Source organism: Hyperolius riggenbachi, chromosome 2 (assembly GCF_040937935.1).
Source record: "Hyperolius riggenbachi isolate aHypRig1 chromosome 2, aHypRig1.pri, whole genome shotgun sequence".
NCBI lineage: Eukaryota > Metazoa > Chordata > Amphibia > Anura > Hyperoliidae > Hyperolius > Hyperolius riggenbachi.
This window is the reverse complement of record NC_090647.1, coordinates 293,360,782-293,384,454: the sequence shown is the minus strand read 5'-3', so window position 1 is coordinate 293,384,454 and position 23,673 is coordinate 293,360,782. Positions and strand designations below refer to the sequence as shown.

Here is a 23,673-nt window from a genome sequence, read left to right as displayed (position 1 = left end):
GTAACCAGATAAGCCAAAGTAGAATCTGAACAAATCTGCGCAGTCTTTCTTTACCAGTGACTCGAAAAAATTGAAAAGACTAACATTAGCTCAACAGTGAAGCTCTTTTAAAGAAAGTTGGCTAACTTGTTTTAACTTTCCCGGATTAGTGTGGATTGAATAAGTCTTTTAGGCACTGCAAGTTTAAACTGATAAGTAATTATGCTAAACTACAGTATGGGTGTCTCAATAATAATAATATGCCGAAATAAATTATTTTTGGCTTATAATGGCCCTGGGATATTGGCTGATATCTAACTTCAACTGTCTCGATTCTAGATCTGTGCTGTAGAAGAACATATCTGCTTCAAACCTGGAGACACTGATTGCTCGTTGATTCACTCTTTCTGCACTTCTTCCAAGTATTGAATGGACCTCAGCCAATGTGTATAGTTGGGCAACGTATTTTTAAAATATTTTTTTTTAATTACTTTAGCTTTATCTGCCATTTTTGGCAAGGGAATTACTGCATGATCTCTCAGGGTAAAATAAGGGCACAGGTATTGCAACTGTATATAGTGCTCTGTATTGAACATAGCTCTTTGGGGACATATAAATATATAGAGATTTTTATATATTGATGAAACCTTGGTTTGCATGGCTACTGCTCTTAAATCTGAAAGTACATTGTTTTTAAACTTTAACTTATATGTGCAGGGCAAGTAGACTTCTTTGCGTGCAAATTCTTTGTACAGTCTGGTTCTGTTGTATTGATGCTAAGCATGTGACTTTGTATAAACATCAAATAATGTATGGTTCCTCAAAGCAAATGTTTGTGTATGTATATAGAAGAAGCAAACCATGGTTGCGGAAGTCATGAAAAGTTGCCCCTCCTCCCCATTCCATCACCAGCTCTTGTATTTTTTTTTTATTTTTATTTTTTTTTAAAGTCACAGATGCAGCCCTACTTTTATCATAATAGAACTTATTTCTTATCTATATTTTTTTTTAACATTGTTTATATTAAACTCCAAATTTGTATATCGACTACTAAATAAAATGTATGTTTTATGTACTTGAGATGTCATTGCAGTTGGAGAATAGGAATGTTGTGATATGCACTTAATCTGTTGCTCTTTTTCTTGGGGAGGAGGGGGTCTCAGAATGTGCATGTCGCCTATACGCACACAGGCAACCATTTTGTAAACTAGGGCATGCTTAGGACCATTCAGCAACTTCTTGTAACATGTTGGGATAGCTAGCAACAAAATGGAAGCTTCAGTGTGTGTGTGTGTGTGTGTAGGCAGAAGGAGTGTTAGTATAGTGGTGCTCAGTAGTCTTCAAGACTGGAACCAATTGCTGTTCTAGGGTTTTATGATCAAAAAAGTAAAAAAAGGCAGGCGCTGGTCATTTTTCCAAAAAGATATAACCAAATTTGGCATTTCTTTGTGTAACTGGGTAGTTATGCCAACCAAGAGTTTCCCACCCCATTCCTATAGCATGAAGGTGGCATCATTTTACTCTATAGCTCCCTGTGTTTTCTCTCACTTCATGTCTGAGTGACACCTAGGGTAAGCCTAGGCTGTGAGCCATTTCTGGGTCCCCCCCCTCATGAATTTTCTGTCATCCGAAAGTTTGCCATGAGTGCACAAAAGAAAATTTTCAAGGTGACACTGGTTTTTCTTTATTTATTTTGCTCTAGAGAAGTTAAAGGGTAACTGAAGTAAGAGGTATACGGAGGCTGCCATATTTATTTCCTGTTAATCAATACCAGGTGCCTGGCAGCCCTGCTGGTCTATTTCTCTGCAGTAGTATCTGAATAACACCAGAAACAAGCATGCAGCTAGTCTTGTCAGATCTGACTTTAGTCAGAAACACCTGATCTGATGCATGCTTGTTCAGGGGCTATGACTAATAGTATTAGGCAGAGGATCAGCAGGGATGCCAGGCAACTGGTATTGCTTAAAAGGAAATAAACATGGCAGCCTCCATATACCTCTCTTCAGTTGTCCTTTAAGGTCAACTAGTGAAGAGACTTTTGTATGCATCTATTATGACAGGAGGCAAGGTTTGAACGAAGAAAAGTTTCTTCATCTGAACCTAGTTTGACATTTCAAGTAAAAACAAGAAAAGCCAAAATGTATTTAACAGTTTGGGGTCTTTTCTTTACAGTAATATATGGGGAAAATTCTTCAGAGAGGTGAAACAGAACATTTACCTCATAGTAGCTCCCTGGGTGTCATTAGTGCTGTAAGTGAGGGGAAATTTTCTTAAGGGCTCGTTCCCACTATCGCGAATCTGCATGCGTCCAACGCATGCAGATCCGCACATGTAATGCAAGTGGATGGGCCTGTTTCCACTGTAGCGTTGTTGAGGTGCGTTTTTTTCAGCGTGAAAAAAACGCACAAAAGAGCCAACGATTTCGCCTGCGTCGGGAATCCGTGCGAATCGCCGCTAATGTATTTAATAGTAAAAACGCATGCGTTTGTTACATGCGTTTTTACCCGCGATTTCGCGTGCGATTTCGCACCTTTTTCAATTTTATTTAGCCCTGGCAGTGTCATGGTTAATTTCGCATGGCACCCTGCCATGCGAAATCGCACGCGAAATCGCGGGTAAAAACGCATGCGGAAACGCATCCGCATGCGTTTTTACAAGCGTCGGAATGCGGCCGAAATCGCGTCGCAACAGTGGGAACGAGCCCTAACAGAGATGGCAAAAACCCAGCTGATGTTTCAAGACTGACTAGGTAAACATTTTTTCTTTTTTTCAGTTCTGGTTGAGTTTTAAGCAGAGTTCCCATATTCCCTATAAAAAAAAAAAATGTATACCAAAGTTCTTTTCTTTTCTTGTGCGAATATAGATAATGTGACGTGGATGTGACTGGATGAATAGACAGACCGCACATAATTATAGATTAGGATGAGGCCTCCATGTATTGGTTGCCTTAGTTATTCCAATACTAATAATATATTACTTGAGAGATCCGGTCACTTTTACAGTTTTATGTTGCAAGATGTAAGCTTTCCATGCATGCCAAAACACATACACAATTTTTATAAAAGTGTGATTCCCCTACACCCCCCCCCCCCCCAACTGAATTTCATTGTATGTGCGGTGAATGCATTTTTCGCAAATTCCCATGTGAACCCTACCTAACACCACTGTCCATGTCCCTTTTTGAGGGGAAGATTGGAATTACAGAGCAATGAAGGTATATACAGCATTAGGTCATGGAAGAGGTGCAGGGAATTGTGAAGATTTTCCAAAGTGAAGATTATTGTAATGAATTTTCCATCCTGTAGAAAATTCAACCAGTAGGCATCCATCCCTGCTTATGTAAAAGCTTTGCTCATGCATGTACCAAGTTAGACTGATATGAAGGGGATTGGGGCTCACTGCATTGTAATTCAGCAATTGGCACATTTTAGCTATGGTCACTCTGTGAGACACCTGCTAGGATTATACAGTATAAACAGTGAAGGTAATTATTAGGCCACTAGACAGCTGACTACCTGTTAATACACTACAAAGCCTGCATGTATTGCTTTTGTGAACCTTATGAGCATTAACTGTGCCTTGGAATATTTGGGACCATGCGGTTAGAATGACAGAACACTATTTTTATTTTTTAAGAAACCCATGCACAAGGCTTTTTAGTTCGGCAGTGGTTCTTCAGTTGTGGTTGAGGGACCATAGATGGATCACATGCATGCACCGCATGAACTGTGACATGCACTTCTTGTTTTATTTACGTCTTATTCCTGTTCTAAATTTTAGTGCATTTGGAACTAAAAGGTGCATGTCACAACCTTTTAGTGTAACGTTATAGTATATTTAGTTGTACAGTAAACACAGTGATTTTACAGGGTAAGAAGTGGATGGTCATCCGCACCTTTGACTTGGTTTCAATTGATCCAGGGGCCGTAAACGGCAATTAATAGCACTTTTTAAAACGTAAAAGATGTAAAATAACTCCTTGCAAACAAATGCCATCTCTCATTTTATGAGTTCTAATTGATTGTAACAATGAAAGATAATTGCTGGCTTGTTTGAACAAGATGACTGCACTTTGCTTTATGAAACAGTCACAGTATTGTAGCGTGGCCTAGAATACCAGTTCATGCAATTGTGTTAGGGATAGAACAAGTTTCTGCTTCAGTATACCTGTATGTAATATAAATGTACTATTATCAGAATAGTTCTTGCCTTAAAGCCATATTGATGGATGTAAGTCAAAATAAAAAAAATAGTATTTTAAAGTTAAAATGAAAGTATTTAAAAGGCTATAGCCATTCTTTGTGGGTGCTTTTATTTCTTCTCTGCATAGATGTCATTGAGCCATAACCTCTGTTTTATAGCTGCAGACTCCTTCCTAAAGCAGCACTATTTCCATGTACATGATGTTCAGGTCTATTTAAAGTGTAACTCCTTGATTGTAGATAATACACAATTCTTTCTACATGTTTCATAGCTAATATTTCGGCATGCATGTGTATGTGTCTCAGTACCAGTAGGCAGTGTACTGTGCTGCAGCTGGGCTGTACACCAACATTGTAGGACACTAGATATCCCTGTAGATGTGGGAACGTTCCATCCATATGCATTAAACTCTGCACAAAACCTAAGGATCTTTAGACTGGGATAAAAATGTGGCTATTCAAATCATTAAATGTTACACTATTGTCATGGTTGCAAGGCGGCATAACTTGAATGTTGTTGGCTTGTTTTGGAAATCCTAGCAAGCTGCAGACTGGAGTGGAAAGGTGATTTTCGGAAATACAAAAATGACTGGTACAATATATCAAAGATATCTAGCACATGTTTTTTCCTTTAAGAAAGTTGAGTTACACTTTAAATCTCTTTTTGGTAAAGGGCTTGTAAATAGTCAAAGTTGGGCTTAGCTAAAATTGGCCTTGCCCCAGCTCCTCATCTTTTATTGTGGATTCCTTGATTTTCAATTGTTTTTACATTGTAATAGTGGTTATGTGATTGGTTGGCTTCCTCCTCCCTTTGGTCCAGAAGCAGGCTCTAAGACTCTGCTACATTTCTGGTCTGTGATGCAGAAAACCCAGAAAGGGAGTAGGGCAACATCAGTCCTCAGCTGGGTTCACACACAAGGTATGTTGCCTATCAGGGATCCGAATCTCAGTGGAAGACGCCGTTGGCTACAATCCATCATACATTTTGTTTCTTCATTTCCCCACAGTCAGCATTGGGCAAGAGATATGGGGCAACCTGGGTTCATTTTAGAGGAGTTCAGCTGATTCAAGCTTCAAGACCAGTTACTGAGTTAAATACTTGTTTGGCAGATCATACTTCTAGTTCCATAAGAGCTTTATTTCTTCTCGAAGTCACTCTGCATTACCCTTATCACTCACCGGTGCCATCATTCATGTTCAGTGAACACACAGGTGACCTATGCTTGTCACGGGAATCTGAGATTGGGGCAGGGAACTGAAGATTAAAGGACACCCGAAGTGATGTGACATGATGAAATAGAAATGTGTATGTACAGTGCCTAGCACACAAATAACTATGCTGTGTTCCTTTTTTTCTTTCTTTGCCTGAAAGAGTTAAATATCAGGTATGTAAGTGGCTGACTCAGTCCTGACTCAGACAGGAAGTGATTACAGTGTGACCTTCACTGATAAGGAATTTCCCTTTTTATCTCTTTCCTAGCAGAAAATGGCTTTGGAGAGCAAGAAAGAGATAAAAAGGGAAATTCCTTATCAGTGAAGGTCACATTGTAGTCACTTCCTGTCTGAGTCAGCCACTTACATACCTGATATTTAACTCTTTCAGGTCGAGAAAGAAAAAAAAAAACACAGCATATGTATTTGTGTGCTAGGCATTGTACATACATGTCTATCTCATCATGTCACATGTCACTTCGGGTATCCTTTAAAATGGTCTTCGGGTGACATGATTCCCTGTAAAAAGGTTCACCATTTCCAGCTCATAACCCACACTTCCTCATCCAGGATCATTAGGTAATGTACGAGTGACCTAAATTCAGCAGTAGGGATCTTTGTTTAGTTGTGGGAACCTGTCTTCCAGGTCATTTAAAAAAACAAACAAAAAACATAATTGCATTTTTTTTTGTTATGTGATATTGAGATATCTGTGATTTGGGAGAAATATTTCAAACAATTGCTAAACGGGAAGGTTTGTCTTAATTGTGCCTACTAGGCTAGTCCTGAAATAAGACATCACCTACATCCCTTTATTCTTTTGCTCTCTTTGCAAATATGTAACCAAAGATGACATTCCCAGCAAAGCTAATCTGATTCCATGGCTGACTGATCATCAACTGGTCTCATGAGCCATATCCTGGCAATAAGTTATCTATGGCCACTCTGCTTCAGAATTGTCAATGCAGAGTGTGAGGTTTACTGTGCTGGACAAGCCCCTTTATTTAGGGCTACACAGTGCTCAATGCTGCTAATTATTGCACTCCACGTTAGCCATCTTTATTTCTAGAGTAAGGACTAATGTACAAGGACTTAGAACAGTGATGGCTAACCTTGGCACTCCAGCTGTGACAAAACTACAAATCCCATCATGCCTCTGCCTTCCCGAGTTATGCTTAGAGCTGACAGTACTGCAATGCCTCATGGGACTTGTAGTTCCACCACAGCTGGAGTGCCAAGGTTAGCCATCACTGACTTAGGAGTACAGTTGATTTTATGAGGTTAACCAGAACTCTGCTAAAGTTGGTGTACGTCATGTAAAACTAATCAACTGTCTTTAAACTGCAGTTGAGCCACTTTGAAACCTAATGTTAAAAAGGACAGCAGAACTGAACTCAAAGGTCCATGTACATTCACCTTAAAGGCTGCTGCTGTTCTGAAATCCTTTAAGTATAGGTGCGCTTTTATAAACCAACAATTCAAAAATTAACTACAATACGCCATGGTATTTAAGTAAAATTTTATATTAAAGAAAATGGAATTCCCTCAGTTGAGAACTGTACATTGCAAGGATTTTGGCTTTCTATCCCTATTCTTATTTGCAAATGCAATTCCTTACGATTTCCCACAGCAAAATGCTAAATCAGTTTGAAGGTTTGTTGCAGCTGTGTAATTACTGCTGGGTCATAGAAATGCTTACCGATTTGTGCATCTTATTACTTATTCTGTACACTAAAAAGCACACCAATGTCCTGTCTGCAACCACCTATGAATGTCTGAAATTGCCCAATAGTTCAAACTGTGTTTTGTTTTGTTTTTTTTGTTTGTTTTATCCCACCACCCTACAAACTAAAATGAAAGGAGAGGTTTTAATAACCTGAATGGGGGGTGTGGAGTAGAGGTCTGCATACATTTTACAGATGTCTATGAGAAATGTGCCTTGGCAAATAAACCTGGTTTTTATAATGAATTATTTCTGTTTTGTTGCTTTTATGCAATAACACAATCATACATGTGAATTACATGTCCCAGCAATTCCATTTTAGTAGGTTAAATTTGACTCCAAAAGAGTCAATTTGATTAATGGTTTGTAAAAATGAGCACATGATTATTTACTGTTGTACCTGATGGCTTGCATCATCTCTGCATGCGCTAAGAAGATCTGGTTGCTTTGATATTTTGTTGTAAATAAAGGGAAAATACATGCTGTGTTGCAATATTCTGAGGGATGTTGGGCAACTGGCCTTAAATGACTTGAGTCAAAGAAGTGATGTGATTTCCTCAGGTCTGGTCTTCATCGGAAAGATTAGCACAGTATTTGCTTGCTCCACAGAAACTGATTTTTAATGGTTAATACACTTTCAAGCTGAATCCACACCTCACTCCTGTAAACAAAACCAGGACTGAGGAATCTGTAGTCTGCCATTACTGCCTTCTTGATAGATGTCTGGATATCATGGGATATCATGCTCTGCCTTTGTTAATCCAAAAGGCGAATACAGATCAGATGTGCAAACTCCACCAACAGGCTAAGCAGGCACTCCATTTCTGTCAGCCTAAACCATTGGTAAGTGATGGTTGGGCTGATGAGCTTTTGGAAATGGTGCTGTACAAACACGGACAATTTTCTTTTTCTTTTTTTTTTTTTTTTTAAATTTTTTTTATTAGATATTTTCGTTTGATTATTCCGTTAGATCAATTATAATGATTTTTCTAACAAGTCTGATCGGATTTTTATTTAAAAAAAAACAGGATAATCATTTGTTTTGCTTGATCGAAAAAAAAAAATATTTTCGATTTGGTCGAATAAACGGGAAAATCGAACGTTATTATTGTACAGTGTATGGGCACCATTAGAGAACCAGACTGTCAGATCATCTCGTCTGAGTCCTGTCCTGTATTCCAGTATTTTGTTTCCTCCCTCTTCACCCCTCCTGCTCTGTGCCCTTCTTCATCGTGCTCCATGTATCGTCTCCCCTTTCCCCTTCATAACATACTGGAGGCTAGTGACATGTCTGTTCAACATCTGGCCCAGAACTGTCACCCAAGGGATTGAGTTCCGATTCCTTCCTGCAAGCGGCAGTTATTGAACCTAGCTTTACAAATCCTCTAATGTCTGAAGCCAGAAGAGCAGCATGCAAGTAGCAATTTTATGAAAAGTTAGCAATGGCAGCAAAGGTTTCCGTTTTCTCTTTCTTTTTTTTAGTATAATGCATTAAGGTGCCTATAAAAAATAGATGGTGATCAGATATACACATTCACCATGTAACTCAGGCTCTTGTATTTATTGTTGGTTTGTTGCACACAGCATCCCCTTTTCTCCATAGTGTAAATGTGTGCAGACACTTGGCTAATCTCCGGAGGATAAAACAATAGCAACTGTACTGACATGGTATCCTGACAGCTTCTTCACCTCCAGATTCAGACAAAAATAGCCAAATGTGGTCACTGTTTGGGATCCCTATAGAAGTAGCTGACCGGCTACTTGCTTTGCACTAAGCGTAAATTCCCAGGGCTGCTGCTTGCTAAGTGCTCTCAGCTGCCCAGGGCTAAATAATGGACCATCATGAAAGGTGTATCATGGTCGTTATGACTTTACTTTTGTGAATTGGCCCTTACAGGGCAACTGAAGTGAGGAGAAAATGGGGGCTGCCATATTTTATTTCCTTTTAAATAACACCAGTTGTCTGGCAGCCCTTCTGCTCTATTTGGCTTGCTACCAGCATGCAGCTAATGTCGTCAGATCTGGCAATAATGACAGAACACCTGATTTGCTGCATGCTTGTTAAGGGTGTATGGCTAAATGTAGTAAAGGCAGAGGATCAGCAGTACAGCCAGGCAACTGGCATTGCTTAAAAGGAAATAAATATGGCAGCCTCCATATATCCCTCTTTAGTTGTCTTTGAAAGCAAAGTGTCAAGTAAGTTTTTCCTCTACATGAGCCATCTGTGCCATGTTCTACATTTTTGTTGATTATCCATTTGAATAGCACTGACACTTTCCACAGGACTCACATTACAAAGTGCCTATCAGAAGAGCACACACTCCAATGTGATCTAATTCTTCATACCTAAATGTTATTTGTATGCAGTGTCATCACTAACCTTGCTGAGCAAAGCTGCAGAACCTGCTGTCTTTTTTTTCCAAGGCTATCATATTTGCTGTTTGGAAATGACCTTGCCCTTACAGCTGGTGTTCCTGCATGAGTTGTAACAACTGCTGAAGGCTGTCCTGCCAGTTGGTTCATATTAGTGGGGCATAGTAGGGTCAAACATTCTGGCAGGCTTTTCCACCCACTGAAAGACTCAATAGTGAACGACAGGACTGTGTATGCAAAGGGTACATGTGGAACCATGGTTGCCACAGAGCTCCTGAGTACAGGCATATTTAAGAGGTTGAAGATTTGTGTTTTTAACTTATTGGTTTGCGGCAGTGCATGTTTAACCTAATACTCTTTATTGATATGTATCCATGTCCGCTTCTTTGTGTAATAAAGCAATTCTCAGAATTCCAGTGCTACTAATCAGAAACATTCATTACTTCCACTACATCAGTCTGGCTGCATTAAACCATTGAAACACAGGACTCTTATTGGCTACAAGACGATATTGTCTTTTCCTATATTTGTATGGGGTGTCATATGCTGGCTTTATAGTCACAGTCGCTATATTGTTTAAAATAGCTTTATTTCTGTTTAAGAAAGGCTTTAAATGACTTTACATTGCTGGCCTGATGTATTTAGTGTATCAATGTACAATGCAGTAGAACTCATGGAAAAATAGCCAGACTATTTTGCTAAATGCAACAAGAGTTGCAGCTCTATTGTAGTAAGCAATGTGATGTCATTTGATGAGCACAGCACATTCTGGAAATGTGACCACATGATCTCATCTAGTTTTGCACACACTGATATCCTATCAGAGTATTATAGTCTTTATAAACTTTATACTAATTGTTTGCCACATATAACTGCTAAAGGAAAATCTAGGACTTATTTTCTTACACAACTGTTTATATTCGGTGTATGTTTCAAGTTGTATACTTACATCCTTGTATGTGTGTGTGTATCTTCAATGAACCTTCCTGCTCTTGGTTAAGAATGCTTTATGAGCCTATATACACAAACCCATTCACAGAAGGACGTTCTGAAGCTGCTTAACATGGTCTTGTATCTCACGCTCCAACTACAGAAGTATATTTTACTATGTCAATTTGTCTTTATTAACTTGTTACATTCCTCTGTCCATCCGTTTGTTTTGTTGTAATGTGGCTGTACAGATGATATTCATTATGGATGTTTGATAATAAAATAACATTTAAAAAATTCAGAGCATGTGTTTTACTGTTAAAGGTACCCTTTGGTCCAGTGCAAAAACAAAAAGTGTTTTCCTGCTTTTTATTATCCATACAGTTAGACAAGATTACTTGTACACACAAGCAAATAGACAGAGGTGCCAAGCGCTGATTGGACCATTAGCTGTGTGCTACTCCGCTTGTTTAATGCCTGATGAAGCGGGATTGTGCCCGTGAAACGCGTTGCGACTTTGTTCTTGGAGTATGTGAATAAATTGTCTTTATCTCAAGCGACAGCATCGTGTCTATTTGTGAGTGGCACCACCGCCACCCAAATATTTTAAACATTTTAGCATATTTTATCCTTTTGGCGCCTCTGTACATCTACTTGCATAGATCTCCACCCTTGGTGGAAGGGTGATACACCCTCCTTTCCTTCTTCAGAGAGCGACATCTTATTCCTGAGTGGGGACAGGTCTAATCTCCTCACCTGCGTATACAGTGGTTGCCTGAGTGGTAACCCATGTTTGTGAGTATAATACTTACGTAACATTATTCCTCCTCCTTCCAATACATACTACACCATATCGGGCTCTTGGTTTCTCTCTTTTATCTTCCACACAAGCAAATCTGGTGTCTACAAATTCCCAAAGTACAGTTTATCTGCTCTGAAAGCTGCCAATGCATTTTATTGCGTAGCTGCTCTATTTATATATACTTTGTGCTCCCCTCTCTTTACAAGGGGATTTTTCACATACTAAACATAAACACTGCTGATTTCAAAAGCTATGCAACTAGTAGTAGTGGTCAGGCAGCATAGCACGTGACTTGTGTTCAGTAGAGATCTAATAGTAATTCAGGTTACTGAATTCCTGCTTGTACTCATTGAAAGCTGTACTGTCCCATTTCGATGAAAGCAATTACTAACATTCCAAATCGGATGTTCTAGTGACATTTTGTGAAGTTGTTCTATAAAGACTGATGGAAGTATTCAAGCTTTGAGCTCCCATCTTGTGTGCTTGCTTCAACCCTTTACATAAAACCCCATGGTCAAAGCAGAACTTCCAATATTTTTGTTTGTTTGGAACAGAGTTGGGTGTAGGTGAAGACATCTGAGCACTCCTTCGAAAAACAGCAGTTCTGTTCCTGAGCTCACCCAGAGGTGTCATTTGGCTATAGCCATGCAATGCATCCTGTGGCTGTACATAGCAGGGGCGGGGAAAGGAGAAGGAGTTCAGCTGTTTCTGATTTGCTTAAAGATCCAGCAACCTTGAGGGCTCAGACACACTATAAGCGCTTTTGTGCAATTTTACCGCAATTGCGATTTCTACCACTAATTTAATATAAGTCAACGGGAGCATTTTTTTAACACGCTCTCAGAAAGCTGCTTCAATAGTGTGTCTGAGCCCTAAACCTGTACAGATGCTAGATTTGCTAAAACAGCCCTGAATTGGATCAAGTGATTGGGTGCAGCCTGTCCGCTACTCTTGGCACCCCCATAAACTATGTAAGTTCTCGACTTTGCTGCACCAGGTGCTATAATTGGGCACTGGCGATAGCGTAACAGCTCTGGAGTTCAGCCACTATTAGCCAGGCTCTGGATATTTGCTAATGTTAGGGATTAATCTTAGGAGTAGATAGAGGGGTTATGCCACATTGGCCTCCATTTATCAAAGCAGTGCGATAAAAAAAATCTGGGAGGGAAAATACCGCATTCGGTATTTTAGACCTTTGTGTGCTAATTCATAAAGATTTTCATAGCTGCCTTTGAAGTTCGGTAAATTACCGCAGCCCTGAATGGTACAGCAGAAGTGTCGATAGCTCTTTTTTGTTACAAGCTGTAATTGGGGTTCCCTGCACAGACTTGCAGAGACTTCGGCTCCCTGCACAGACGACTCACAGAGACTTCGGCTCCCTGCACTTCGCATTAAGACCTCACCAGAGATGTAGGTAATTATCGTCTGGCTTACCGCTTGTTGAAGGCTTTATGAATTGACATTTGCTGACAATTTACTGACGTGTTGGAGGTAACTACAGCCAAGTCGGTAATTTTCCTCACTGCTCGGTAATTTCAGTTGTTCATGTGGTAACAGCCTTTATGAATGGACACTTTGCTAAGTGCTCGGGAAAGTCTGCTTTTTTTCAGCGTTACCGCATGTGGTAATGCTTTATGAATTGAGGCCATTGACAGTGTTGCAGTGTAACGACTGCTTTGTAACAGAGCATATTGCAACTGCAATGCACCACCTATGTGACATTCACAGTGTGGTGGAAGCATTGCAGTATTACAGGTTACAGCATTGTAACACTCTGCATGCAGTAAATGACCATACTGTATTAACAGTAGCAGTGAAGTATACTTTTCCTTGACTGTATGCTTCATTGTACAGAACGTGAGCATAACATGGGGTGCCACCTTCCTGATCTGTTGCATTGCATTCCTGCTGTCACAGGGAACTTGTGACAGCAGGCTATGTTCACAGCCCACTGTGAACATAGCCTAACGGTAGCTATACATCAGGCGACTTGGCAGCTGATCGACCATTCGATTTGATTATTATAATTGAAATTGGATGAAAATCTGTGCCACTAAGTGCATGCCCGATCAACAATGCGACCCAAAATTGGTTGCATTAATTGATCGGACATGCTGCAAGATATTGGGCCGACTTCCTCGATCAGAGGTGTGGTGGTAAATGCGAGCGATATCGGGACGAGCGACAAAACCCTCGTCTCTGTTCCCGCAATGTATAAATGTATGTAATGTGAGCATTTATACATTACCTGTCGCTGTGTCCGTCTGTCTTCCGAATACACGCTACTGACGCATCGCACGCCCCCGCATGTGATGTCACACACCACGCCGGCAGCATGTATGCGTGTATGGAAGAGTGGAGGATTCAGAAGGATGGGCACCGCAACACAGGACAGGTAATGTGTACAGTATAAATGCACACATTTACATACATTTATAGAGTGGTGAATGCGGCAGGCTTGGCCAATATCGGAGAGATTTCATGCTGAAATTGATCAGCGGCCATGAACAGGTAATGTATAGCTTGCACTGGACACCAGGGGTGAAAATAAACTGATGAAATAAACGATTGCATCTATCTTCCTTCTCCTAAAAATGACTTTTAAGATATTCTACAGTTTTATTTAGTTTAAAACTACTTTTTAAGTTTTAACTGTTTTATTGTTTTTGCTCAATGACACATTCATTGAAGTATGCCAGAGCTAAAATCTATGAACTATTCTGTCTATCTCTTCATGTCACCTCGGGTATCCTTTAAGGGTATAGCGTCGGCAAGGCGACCAGATGCAGCGTCACAGGGCTGATTCCTGATCAATTTGAGCATGAAACTGATCTGGAATCGGCCTGCGGTGTATGGGCAGCCAACAGATCTCTCTCTAATCAGATTCGATTAAAGAGTAACTGTCAGGCTGCAGAAGCTAATTTAAACCTCTATTCTCCTGTGTTAAACAGTTTAGACGGAAGCCAAAAAGGCAATAGTGAAGATAAAAATCTCTCTTTCATTTGATGTGTGCTTATCAGCAAAGCTGTTAGACCCAAGAGGACGCAAGCCGCATACCATACTGCAAAGCATTCTGGGGCCCTCCCCTCGGCTGCTAAAGAGAAGTTACAGGATCAAGTTTCAGCAGCTTGTAACTCAGTCCAGCGCACAGCACTGAAAAATCTCCAGGCAGAGTACACAGCAGGAGTCCGCTATTGTTCCTAGCCACATGGCTTATTAATATTCACTGCACACTAGTGTTATTCAGTACAAGCTTTTCTGTGATCAGGAAGCAGGCAGGACATGACGACACATTTGGCTTCATAGGAGACAGACAAACATGGAACCTGCCATGAGCTGTCAGGAGCATCAATCTCTGCATATACTACATACAAATTCTGTGAAGTACAAACGTGGACAGTGAAATGCATATGTAATGTAAGTACAGCCAATCTTTAGCTACTGATATGTGTTTATTTTCTCTGAGACCCTATACGTAACAGCTCCTCTTTAAAGGAGATTTGTCTCTATAAAGGTGCCCGTTAACGGTACAATTTTTTTCACTAAACGCGATCTTTCAATTTGAATCTGAATTATCGAATTGTATAGAAAATTTGTTGTTTATGAAGGCAATGGATAAGAAACGATTCTTTGGTCGATTGCTTAATAGGATAGAATTGATCCAAAAATTGTATGATCGAATTTGAAGAAAGAATCATTTCAGTAAAGTGTAAATAATCACTAATTACCTTCAGATTAGTTTCAATCATTAAAATCACATTGAAAGATTGCATTTAGGCCTCTTTTTCACAAGCAGTTGAACTGTGTGCTCAGCAAGCAGTTACCAGGCAGCAGTGAGCAGTTATCAGGAAGCAGCAAGCAGTTGTGAGAGTTTGAGAGGCTTTTCACTTGCCTATCAACTGCTTGTGGAAAAGGGGCCTTAAGTTGGTCACACACCATGCAATTAAAAGATAAGATTTTACCCCAATTCGATAAATACGATCGGTTGTCCCAGAAAAATCAAAATATTGTTTTCGATAAAGCTGATCAAATTTCCCTTTTTTTTCGATTGCACATGTTGAAAAATTCAGATCAATTTTATCAAGAGTTGTATGGTGTGTGATGGATTGTGAAATTGTATTCAACCAGGAAAAAGTTGTATTCAACTATTCAGTCGATAACAAACTTTGGGTGATTCTGATCAAAACTTCAGATCAATCAGAAAATTGGATCGGAATGCTCAAATTGAATAAAAATAAATAAAAAAAATTGTATGGTGTGTGTGTGGCTGCCTTTAGTGTTAGGGGTAGGTGGGGGGAGGGGGGTGTTAGTGTTATCTGTGGGGGGGAGGTGAGTTATAGATAGGGGGTGTTAGTGCTGGGGTTTGCAGCTGATAGTAGATTATGGGTAATGGGTATATTACTGATATTTGAACGATCAGCAATACCAGGCACCCAAATGTACTACTGGTCCTGCATAGCTGCTTCAGCAGAGTTTAGGGTTGGCACACACTAGGCAGAATCGCATATGTGTTTTTCATTGCACATAGTGTAAAATGCATATGTGATTCGGCCTAGTGTGTTCCTACTCTGAATCTAGTGTGTGCACAAAGCTTTAAGGGCCCGTGTCCACTACATGCAGTGCAATGCGGCTACATAGCCACATTGCACCGCAGCCAAACTGGAACCAAAGCTTGTCAATGGAACAGTCTCCATTGCGTGCTGGTTGTTCTCGCAGGGCCGCATCCGCCCCCGTATCCCCCATACACTTCTGCATCAGGGGATGCGGAAGTGACACGAATAGGAGCGGAAGTAATGCGTAGCTGCATCGCATCCCTTAGACTTCCATTCAAAAATGGAAATGGGCCCTATAAACGGCAAGTAGCTATTAACCCCAATTAACTAATCACTCCTGCACACTACCCGGGCTTCTGTATTTCCCGAAAATGTTTATTTTCTAGCGCAAGGTTTAATTCAACAATACTAGCTTTCAACCTCACAAAACCATTTTCCATACTTACAAACTCTATGGACAGTTTAATGGGATAAAAAGAAAATAAATGACTCAGCTTGAAAGAATGTTGTGCTTTGCTTGAGGATAATTGTCTGGGAGCGTGTCTGAGCAGGTACACTGCACTCAGTACTGAACATGCAGGCACTTTCTATTGTCTATGCAGATTTGTCAGCATGGGTCTTGTGGTCTTACAGAAAAAAAACCTGTTAACCAAGATTTTAATTGCCGGTTACATTACAAAACTGACAGAAGATTCTCACTGAACGTTGGAGGTGAAAGTAATATTTTTTTTACAGAGGTAAAAAAAAAAAGTTTACATACATAAAAGAGAATCTGCACAGTCCACTGAAAGAGCAACAGATGATAAAATGGTTTGTAACCTACATATGTCATTCAATAATGACAATAAAGGACATCTCACACCAGAAATAGTGATGTCATTACAAAGAGCCAATCTAAACCCCCAATTTTTTTCTGTGTTTGAACAGAGCAACAAATAGAACCTCGGATAGGTGTTTTTTTTTTTTTATTGCTGTGTGGGTTAACAGTTAGGGCTTGTTCACACCGTTTTGGGGTTTGTTTTTTCAAGCGCTGGCGATTTCAGAAATCGCCATATAAGCACTTGAGCAATGATTCCTTATAGAGAGTGTTCACATCTGAGTGGATCAATTCCGATCCGCTCTCCAAAGCGATACCTGTACCATTTTCTGAGCGTTTTAGCTCAATGGAAGGTAAAGGGAAATCGCAAAGCGCTTGGAAAAGCGATTTTTATAGCGATTTTCCCCAGCGCTTTCATGAATAAATACATTGTGTTTATTCATTTCCGGGTGAAAGAGTTCACTTTCTGACCGACGTCAGGAAGGGAAAAAATAAATTGCTCTGCAAAAGTGCTTAGAAAAGCACAAAGCGCAGGGAAAAGCTCAGAAAAAAACCCTCAAATTGTTCAGCGCTTGTGATAGCGCTGCCAATTTTATGATGTGAACAAAGCCTTAGGCCTCTTTTCCACTGGCAGTTGATAGGCAGTGAAATGCCTCTCACAACTGCTCACTGCTGCCTGGCAACTGCTTGCTGAGCACACAGCTCAACAGTATGGAAAAGAGGCCTTGCCTGTTTCTACTACATACGGATTCTGGATGCAGAAAAACTGACTACAATGAATGTTTATTAGGCCCGGTTCACATTAGTGTTCCAGGTCCGGCTTTCCCGGACCCGGAACGCTCCGTACACAGCGGATGGTGAACGGATACATTGTTAATCAATGTATCCATTCACACTCGTGCGCCGTCCGGATCCGATCCGGGAACGCAGCTCCGGGACGGTCCGGCTTTTTTTTCCAACATGCGCTATTTTTCAGTCCGTCCCGGTGCGGCTGCGGACCCGGGCCGGATCCTGACCCGAACATGCGGCCATGCTGTGCAATGAGAAACGGATGTTTCTCATCACACTGGCAATAGGACCGGATGCTTCCAGCACCGATCCTATGCCACTTGGGGGGCCCAGACTACACACCGGTATCCCCCATGCTTGCGGTGCCTTTCTGGTACTGCAATGTATCTAGTTCCGGCTACTTTATTGTACCCGGAACTGATACATTCCGGATTCGCAACTTGTGCCGCCTTGTGGCCACCGCAGAGACCCGTACGGCCTCTTTGCGGCCACCGGACACTTGCGTACTCGAACCGCAAGTGTGAATGGGGCCTTATGGGCCTGTTTCCACTTCACACGGATTCTGGATGCAGAAAAACTCCAATGAATGTCTATGGGCCTGTTTCCACTGAACGCGATTTTTCTGATGCAGATTTCCCCATAGGCATTCATTGGAGTCAATTTTCTGCATCCAGAATCCGAGTGTAGTGGAAATAGCCCTGCCTCTTTTCCACGGGCAGTTGTTGCCAGGCAGCAGTGAGCAGTTGTGAGAGTTTGAGAGGCATTTCACTGCCTATCAACTGGCCGTGGAAAAGAGGCCTAAGAATTTTGCTTACTTCCTGTTGCGCTTATGTATGTATGTTTGTTTTTTCCCACTAGGTGGCAGATGGGTTTGAATTTTTTTTTTTATTATTGCAGTCTATGACCCTGCTATTGAATCTTTGGATGTCACGTCATGAATCATAGATGTTACAAAAGACACCCTGTCACATTAGTGGGTTAATCATATAGTGCCCCAAAGTCCCTGCTGTCTAGCACAATTGTATACATTTTTTTAAAACACCTAGAACTAAGGCTAAGTTCGCAATTGTGTGTGTGTGGGGGGGGGGGGCAGCATAATGGCGTAATGTGACATCCCAATGCTGTGTATTACCGCAAAACATTTGCATTAACAATGAAACATACTTTTCATTGACTGTATGTGACACAACATGCAGATAACGTGCAGCACCACTTTCCCGTTCCATTGCTGATGTTACAGGGAACGCAATGCAACTCTCACTTTGAACCTACCCATAAACTTCGATGGATCCATTATGATCTTTGTGTTTCATACTGCATTTTCTCCTGAAATTTAGAATGTGAAAGAGTCCCATGTCATTGTGGTGTACAAGATAAGTGGCCGCCGGGAGACTTGGGCGCAGGATACAGCCGGTAAATAGCTTATCCTGCTGCTGCACAAGTCCCGGCCGTTTTAAATCCTATTCCGCCTTTAGGTCAACATGGATAGTGGGGAATGATTTAATTCGGCTTACAGCTATTGCTGGAGAGACTCTAACAAAAAAGATCCCCTGGGGGGTACTCACCTTGGTAGGGGGAAGCCTCAGGGTCCCAATGAGGCTTCCCCCTCTGCTGTGGCTGCAGGCAGGCAGTCCAGCGCTGGCTCCCCCGAAGTGTCCTGGAATCCTCCCAGACAAGCCTGATTTATTTACCTTTCCTGGCTCCAGCGGAGATGGGCAGAAATACCCGAACTCTGTCGGGTCTGCTCTATTACGCAGATGCAGGAGACTTGCGCCTGCGCAGTAGAGCGGGACGACAGCAAATCATGTATTTCCGCCTATCTTCGAGCGGATACTGCGCTGGACCCGGGGAAGTAAATATTTACATGCCCGCTGTTCGGAGGGGCACAGCGAGACCGCCGCGCCGTGGCACACAGGAGGACGGTGGAAGCCTCGATCGGATGCGGAGGCTTCCCCCTACCGAAGTGAGTACCCCCAGGGGAACTTTTTGTAGTTACAGGTTTTCTTTAAATGTAACTTCAGCTCAGTTTTCTGATGGCGCTGAAGTTACACTCTGTAGTCGTAATTCCTATTACGGCCTATGGTGGCGCCAGCTGCGCTAAAGTCTTCTGTGCTGGATTCCTTGTGTTCATTATTGTGAGCCTTCTATTTTATTATCCTATATCCAGTGTCAACATATAAGTTGTTTCATGGGAGTATGGAAGGGGTAACTTCCTCCATGCCTGGAAATGTTATTTACTGCCATTGTTAGGAAGCATGGAATCTCCATAATGCTTTTAACCATTTAATTTTTTTTTATGAAAAAGTCTTGCACTCACTATTATTGTCCCTCTGTAATAGAATATCAGAAGGCCCAACCGTCCCGATCTTGTCGGGACTGTCACGATTTGGGGGGGCTCTCCCGCTATCACGGTATCAGCCTCCCAAGTCCCGGCGGCAGTGGGCAGCAATAAAAAAAAAAAAAAAAAATGAGCGAGGCGCCAGCCGCGCCTAAGTGGGATGCGGGATGCCGGCCATAGCATTACTACCTCCCTTCCTCCTTCCCTTCAGACCTGCCCCCGTGTCCCCGTTAGCAGAGTGTGCAGCGAGCGGAGCGGGCTGTCATTACCTGCGTCCATGCACAAGTACCGATGTCCGGCTTCACTCTGCTTCCTGAGACGTCACAGGAAGCTGGATGAAGACACGGTACTCGTGCATGGACGCAGGTAAGATGACAGCCCGCTCCGCTTGCTGCGCACTCTGCTAACAGGGACACGGGGGCAGATCTCAAGGGAAGGAGGGAGGGAGGTAGTAATGCTATGGCCGGCATCCCGCATCCCACTTAAGCGAGGCTGGCGCCTCGATCTTTTTTTTGGCACCCATCCTTACCCTCCTCCCCACCCACGGGCACCCTTACCCTCCTCCCCACCCACAGGCAGGGTGTATGAGGGTATATTTAATAAAAAAAGAATAAGGGCATAAATATTAATAAAAAAAAATCTTCAAAAAACGATGGTAGGCGTGTCTAGGGGGTGTGGTTAGGGGTGTGGCCAGTGTCCCGGTTTCTTAGCTTAAAATGTTGGGAGGTATGGAATATATTAAAGGAGAACATAAAATTCAATAGATTGGAAGAGAACATTCTAGTCACCTGCCAGTGAGTGTCCCTCTTCTCCCAGAATGCCATTGTGTTCCTGCTGGAGATCTTGTATTAATATTATTTAGTATTTATATAGAGCTGGCATCTTCTGCAGCGCTGTACAGAGTAAATTGTCTTGTCACTTAACTGTCCATCAAAGAGGTTCACAATGTAATCCCTGCCACAGTCCTATGTCTATGTATATATTGTGTAGTGTGTGTGTATAGCAGTCTAGGGACAATTTAGGGGAAAGCCAATTAACGTAACTGTATGTTTTTGGGAGGTGTGGAGGGAACTGGAGTGCCCGGGGGAAACCCATGCAGACACAGCAAGAACATACAAACTCCTTGTAGACACCAGCACTATAGCTTAAGAATGGAAGTAGTCATTATTTACAAGACAGTTGCACAATTACCAGTGTGGTGTCTGGGAGCTGCAAGGTATGTGACTCCAAACACCCCATGCCACTTCTCTGAGAGTGACAGCAACATTTCTGGGAGAAGAGGGCTCCTAATTACAGAAGAGGTGGACTGTGGACAGTCATCAGGATCAGAAGGATCATCTGTAACGAAAAATCTGCAACGCCGGATGGATTGCGGAAATATGGTCGCATCCAGTCCGGCAAGCGGACCTTCCAACGCGGGATGCGGAAATTCGTCCGCATCCGCTGCGCACACCCGTCCGAGCACTCTGCTCCAAACTCACCAACATGCTGTTCACCAGGGTTCTGCCATCTTGCCTCTAGGGGGTGCGGCCGCACGCCAGACACGCCTTTATACTCTTAGAAAGCGTGTCAGCTGACCTGGAGGTCAGCTGACATTTTAGCCTGCTCTGATTGGTTGCTGCCTGGGGTGGAGACTTCTCTCCCAGGCAGTATATAAGGAAGTGCTTTTCAGTCACACTTCGTCTGTGTTTGCGATACCCTGTGTCAGCACTCAGACCTTAGACTAGATCCCAGGTGTTGAAACCAAGGACTTCACACCTAGACTAGGAGATTATTATTGTTATTGATTCTCTGTGTATGATTCTGTGCCTGTCTTGACTTCTCTTCTGCTTCCTGATTCTGTACTCTGCCAGCCCGTACCGTTAACGACTATTGGCTTGGTTCCTGACTATTCTCTCGTCTCACGTCTCTGTACTGTTGCCGCCTGTACTGTTGCCGAACCTCTTTCTGTCTGACCTTGCTCCCTTCAGTGGAACGTCTCCCACTGTTGGGTTATTATCTGAGGCTTGCCTCCCTGAGACGCCGGCCCTAGCAGACCGTTACTGCCAGAGGCCGAGATTCCTCCACTGCCACTTTGGGGGATCTCACACACGGGGTTCCCATTCAGAGGTAACCACACCTCTGAGGAATTGCCGTGTGGTGGATATTTCCACAACCTTGTGAATATTTACTGCTTTGTTTATTTCCATGTTGTTCGTGTGTCCACTGCTTTACTTCTACCCGCATTATTAGCAATTCCGCAGATTGCTATATAATCGGGTCTATCCTTGTATTATTGGCGATACTGCAGATCCCCAATAATCAAGGTTCGGGGTGTGACACTGGTCTGAGTAGATCATTTCAGACACTTACCGTGTTAGTGAGCCTTCCGCTGATTTACCATCAGGAAGATACTGACCATTTCACTCTAACATATCTGCATTGGTGGTGATTCTGTATATCACCACTTAATCAGATATTTGTGCCTCTTGCTGACACCAATCGTTACAGAAACACAGACCATAAAGAAGTAAGATGGAGGGGGTGATAAACCAGCTTCAGACTGTAAGGACAGAGTTAGAACAGCTGAAGATTACTGTAACTGCATAGCAGGCTCAGATTACACAGTTAAATGAGACTGTCCAAAGGTTGCAATCGCCACTTAACGTTCTACCTCCCCCGGCTCTTAGCGAGCCTAAAATGAACATTCCTGAGAAATTTTCAGGCACAAGGTCAGATTTCCAGAATTTCCGTCACAGAGTGCTGTCTTACTTTGAGATGAAACCTGTGTCCTCGGGAACCGAGGCTCAGAAGGTCACTCTTATCAAGACTCTATTGCATGCAGATTCCCAGACGTGGGCTTATGGCTTACCTGATGAGCATCCTGCTCTGTCTTCTGTCCAGGAGTTTTTTAAGGCCATGGCGGTCATCTACGATGATCCAGATAGTGCCGCCACGGCCGAACGTAAGCTCAAAAACCTTAGACAAGGACGCAGTACTGCTGAGGAGTATGCGTCAGAGTTTAGGAAGTGGGCTGTGTCCTCTAGATGGGAGCGATATGCACTCTTGGATAGATACCTAGATGGGTTGTCGGAAGCAGTAACTGACGTGATGGTTAGTCATCCGGAACCCAAAGATCTAGATGAGGCTATTACGCTGTCTATTAAAATAGATAGGCGTCTGAGGTACAACAAGAAGGGCAGGTACCCCATGTACTCTAGGACTTCTGGGGCCAGTAGCTCGGCAGCAGTTGAGACTGAGGAGCCGATGCAGTTAGGCCACGGGCGCCTCACAGAGGCGGAAAGGTCAAGAAGACGCAGAGAGGGTCTTTGCATGTACTGCGGGGAAAAGGGCCACATTGCACAAAACTGTGGTAGGAAGTCGGGAAACTCCTCGGCTTAGGTGTGGTAGGGGGTACCACCCTAAGCGGAATTGTTTTACCTCCAAAACAAGAAAAAATGTTATTGCCCTGTTCCCTAAATTGGGAAGGGCAGAACTTTCCTACCACAGCATTTGTAGATTCCGGGTCAACAGCTAACTTTTTAGATTTAAGCTTTGCTTTAAGTTTAAATATCCCTGTACTTCCGGTAGGAAGACACTTATATGTTACAGCGATTGATGACACTCCTTTGCAAGGAAAGTCCCCACTGTGTCAGACACCTCCCCTCTCGCTGCAAGTAGGAGCTCTGCACAGGGAGGTCATACAGTTTTTCGTTTTAAAGATGTCTACCTCTACGGTGATACTAGGGTTGCCCTGGTTACGATTACATTCTCCTCAGTTTGATTGGGGGAATGGGCAGTTGACTACTTGGTCACCTTATTGTACACAACATTGTTTACAGAATGTAGTTTTGTGTTCTACTAAGATTCAAGTGGAAGGAGTACCTCCACAATATCAGGAATATGCTGATGTCTTTTGTCCCAGGGCAGCAGATCAATTACCCCCCCATAGACCTTTTGATTGCCCAATAGATTT

The 23,673-nt window shown here is 42.3% G+C and overlaps 1 protein-coding gene across 1 annotated transcript in view; it reads left to right on the top strand.

The window, feature by feature from the left end:
* Nucleotides 1–5,485, top strand: part of LUZP1 (leucine zipper protein 1) — a 125,861-nt gene extending 120,376 nt beyond the window's left edge. Inside the window, exon 5 of the mRNA XM_068268950.1 lies at nucleotides 319–5,485. The gene's annotated coding sequence lies outside the window, so the exon portion shown is untranslated. The remainder of the gene's footprint in view (nucleotides 1–318) is intronic.
* The last annotated feature ends 18,188 nt before the right edge of the window (nucleotides 5,486–23,673 follow it).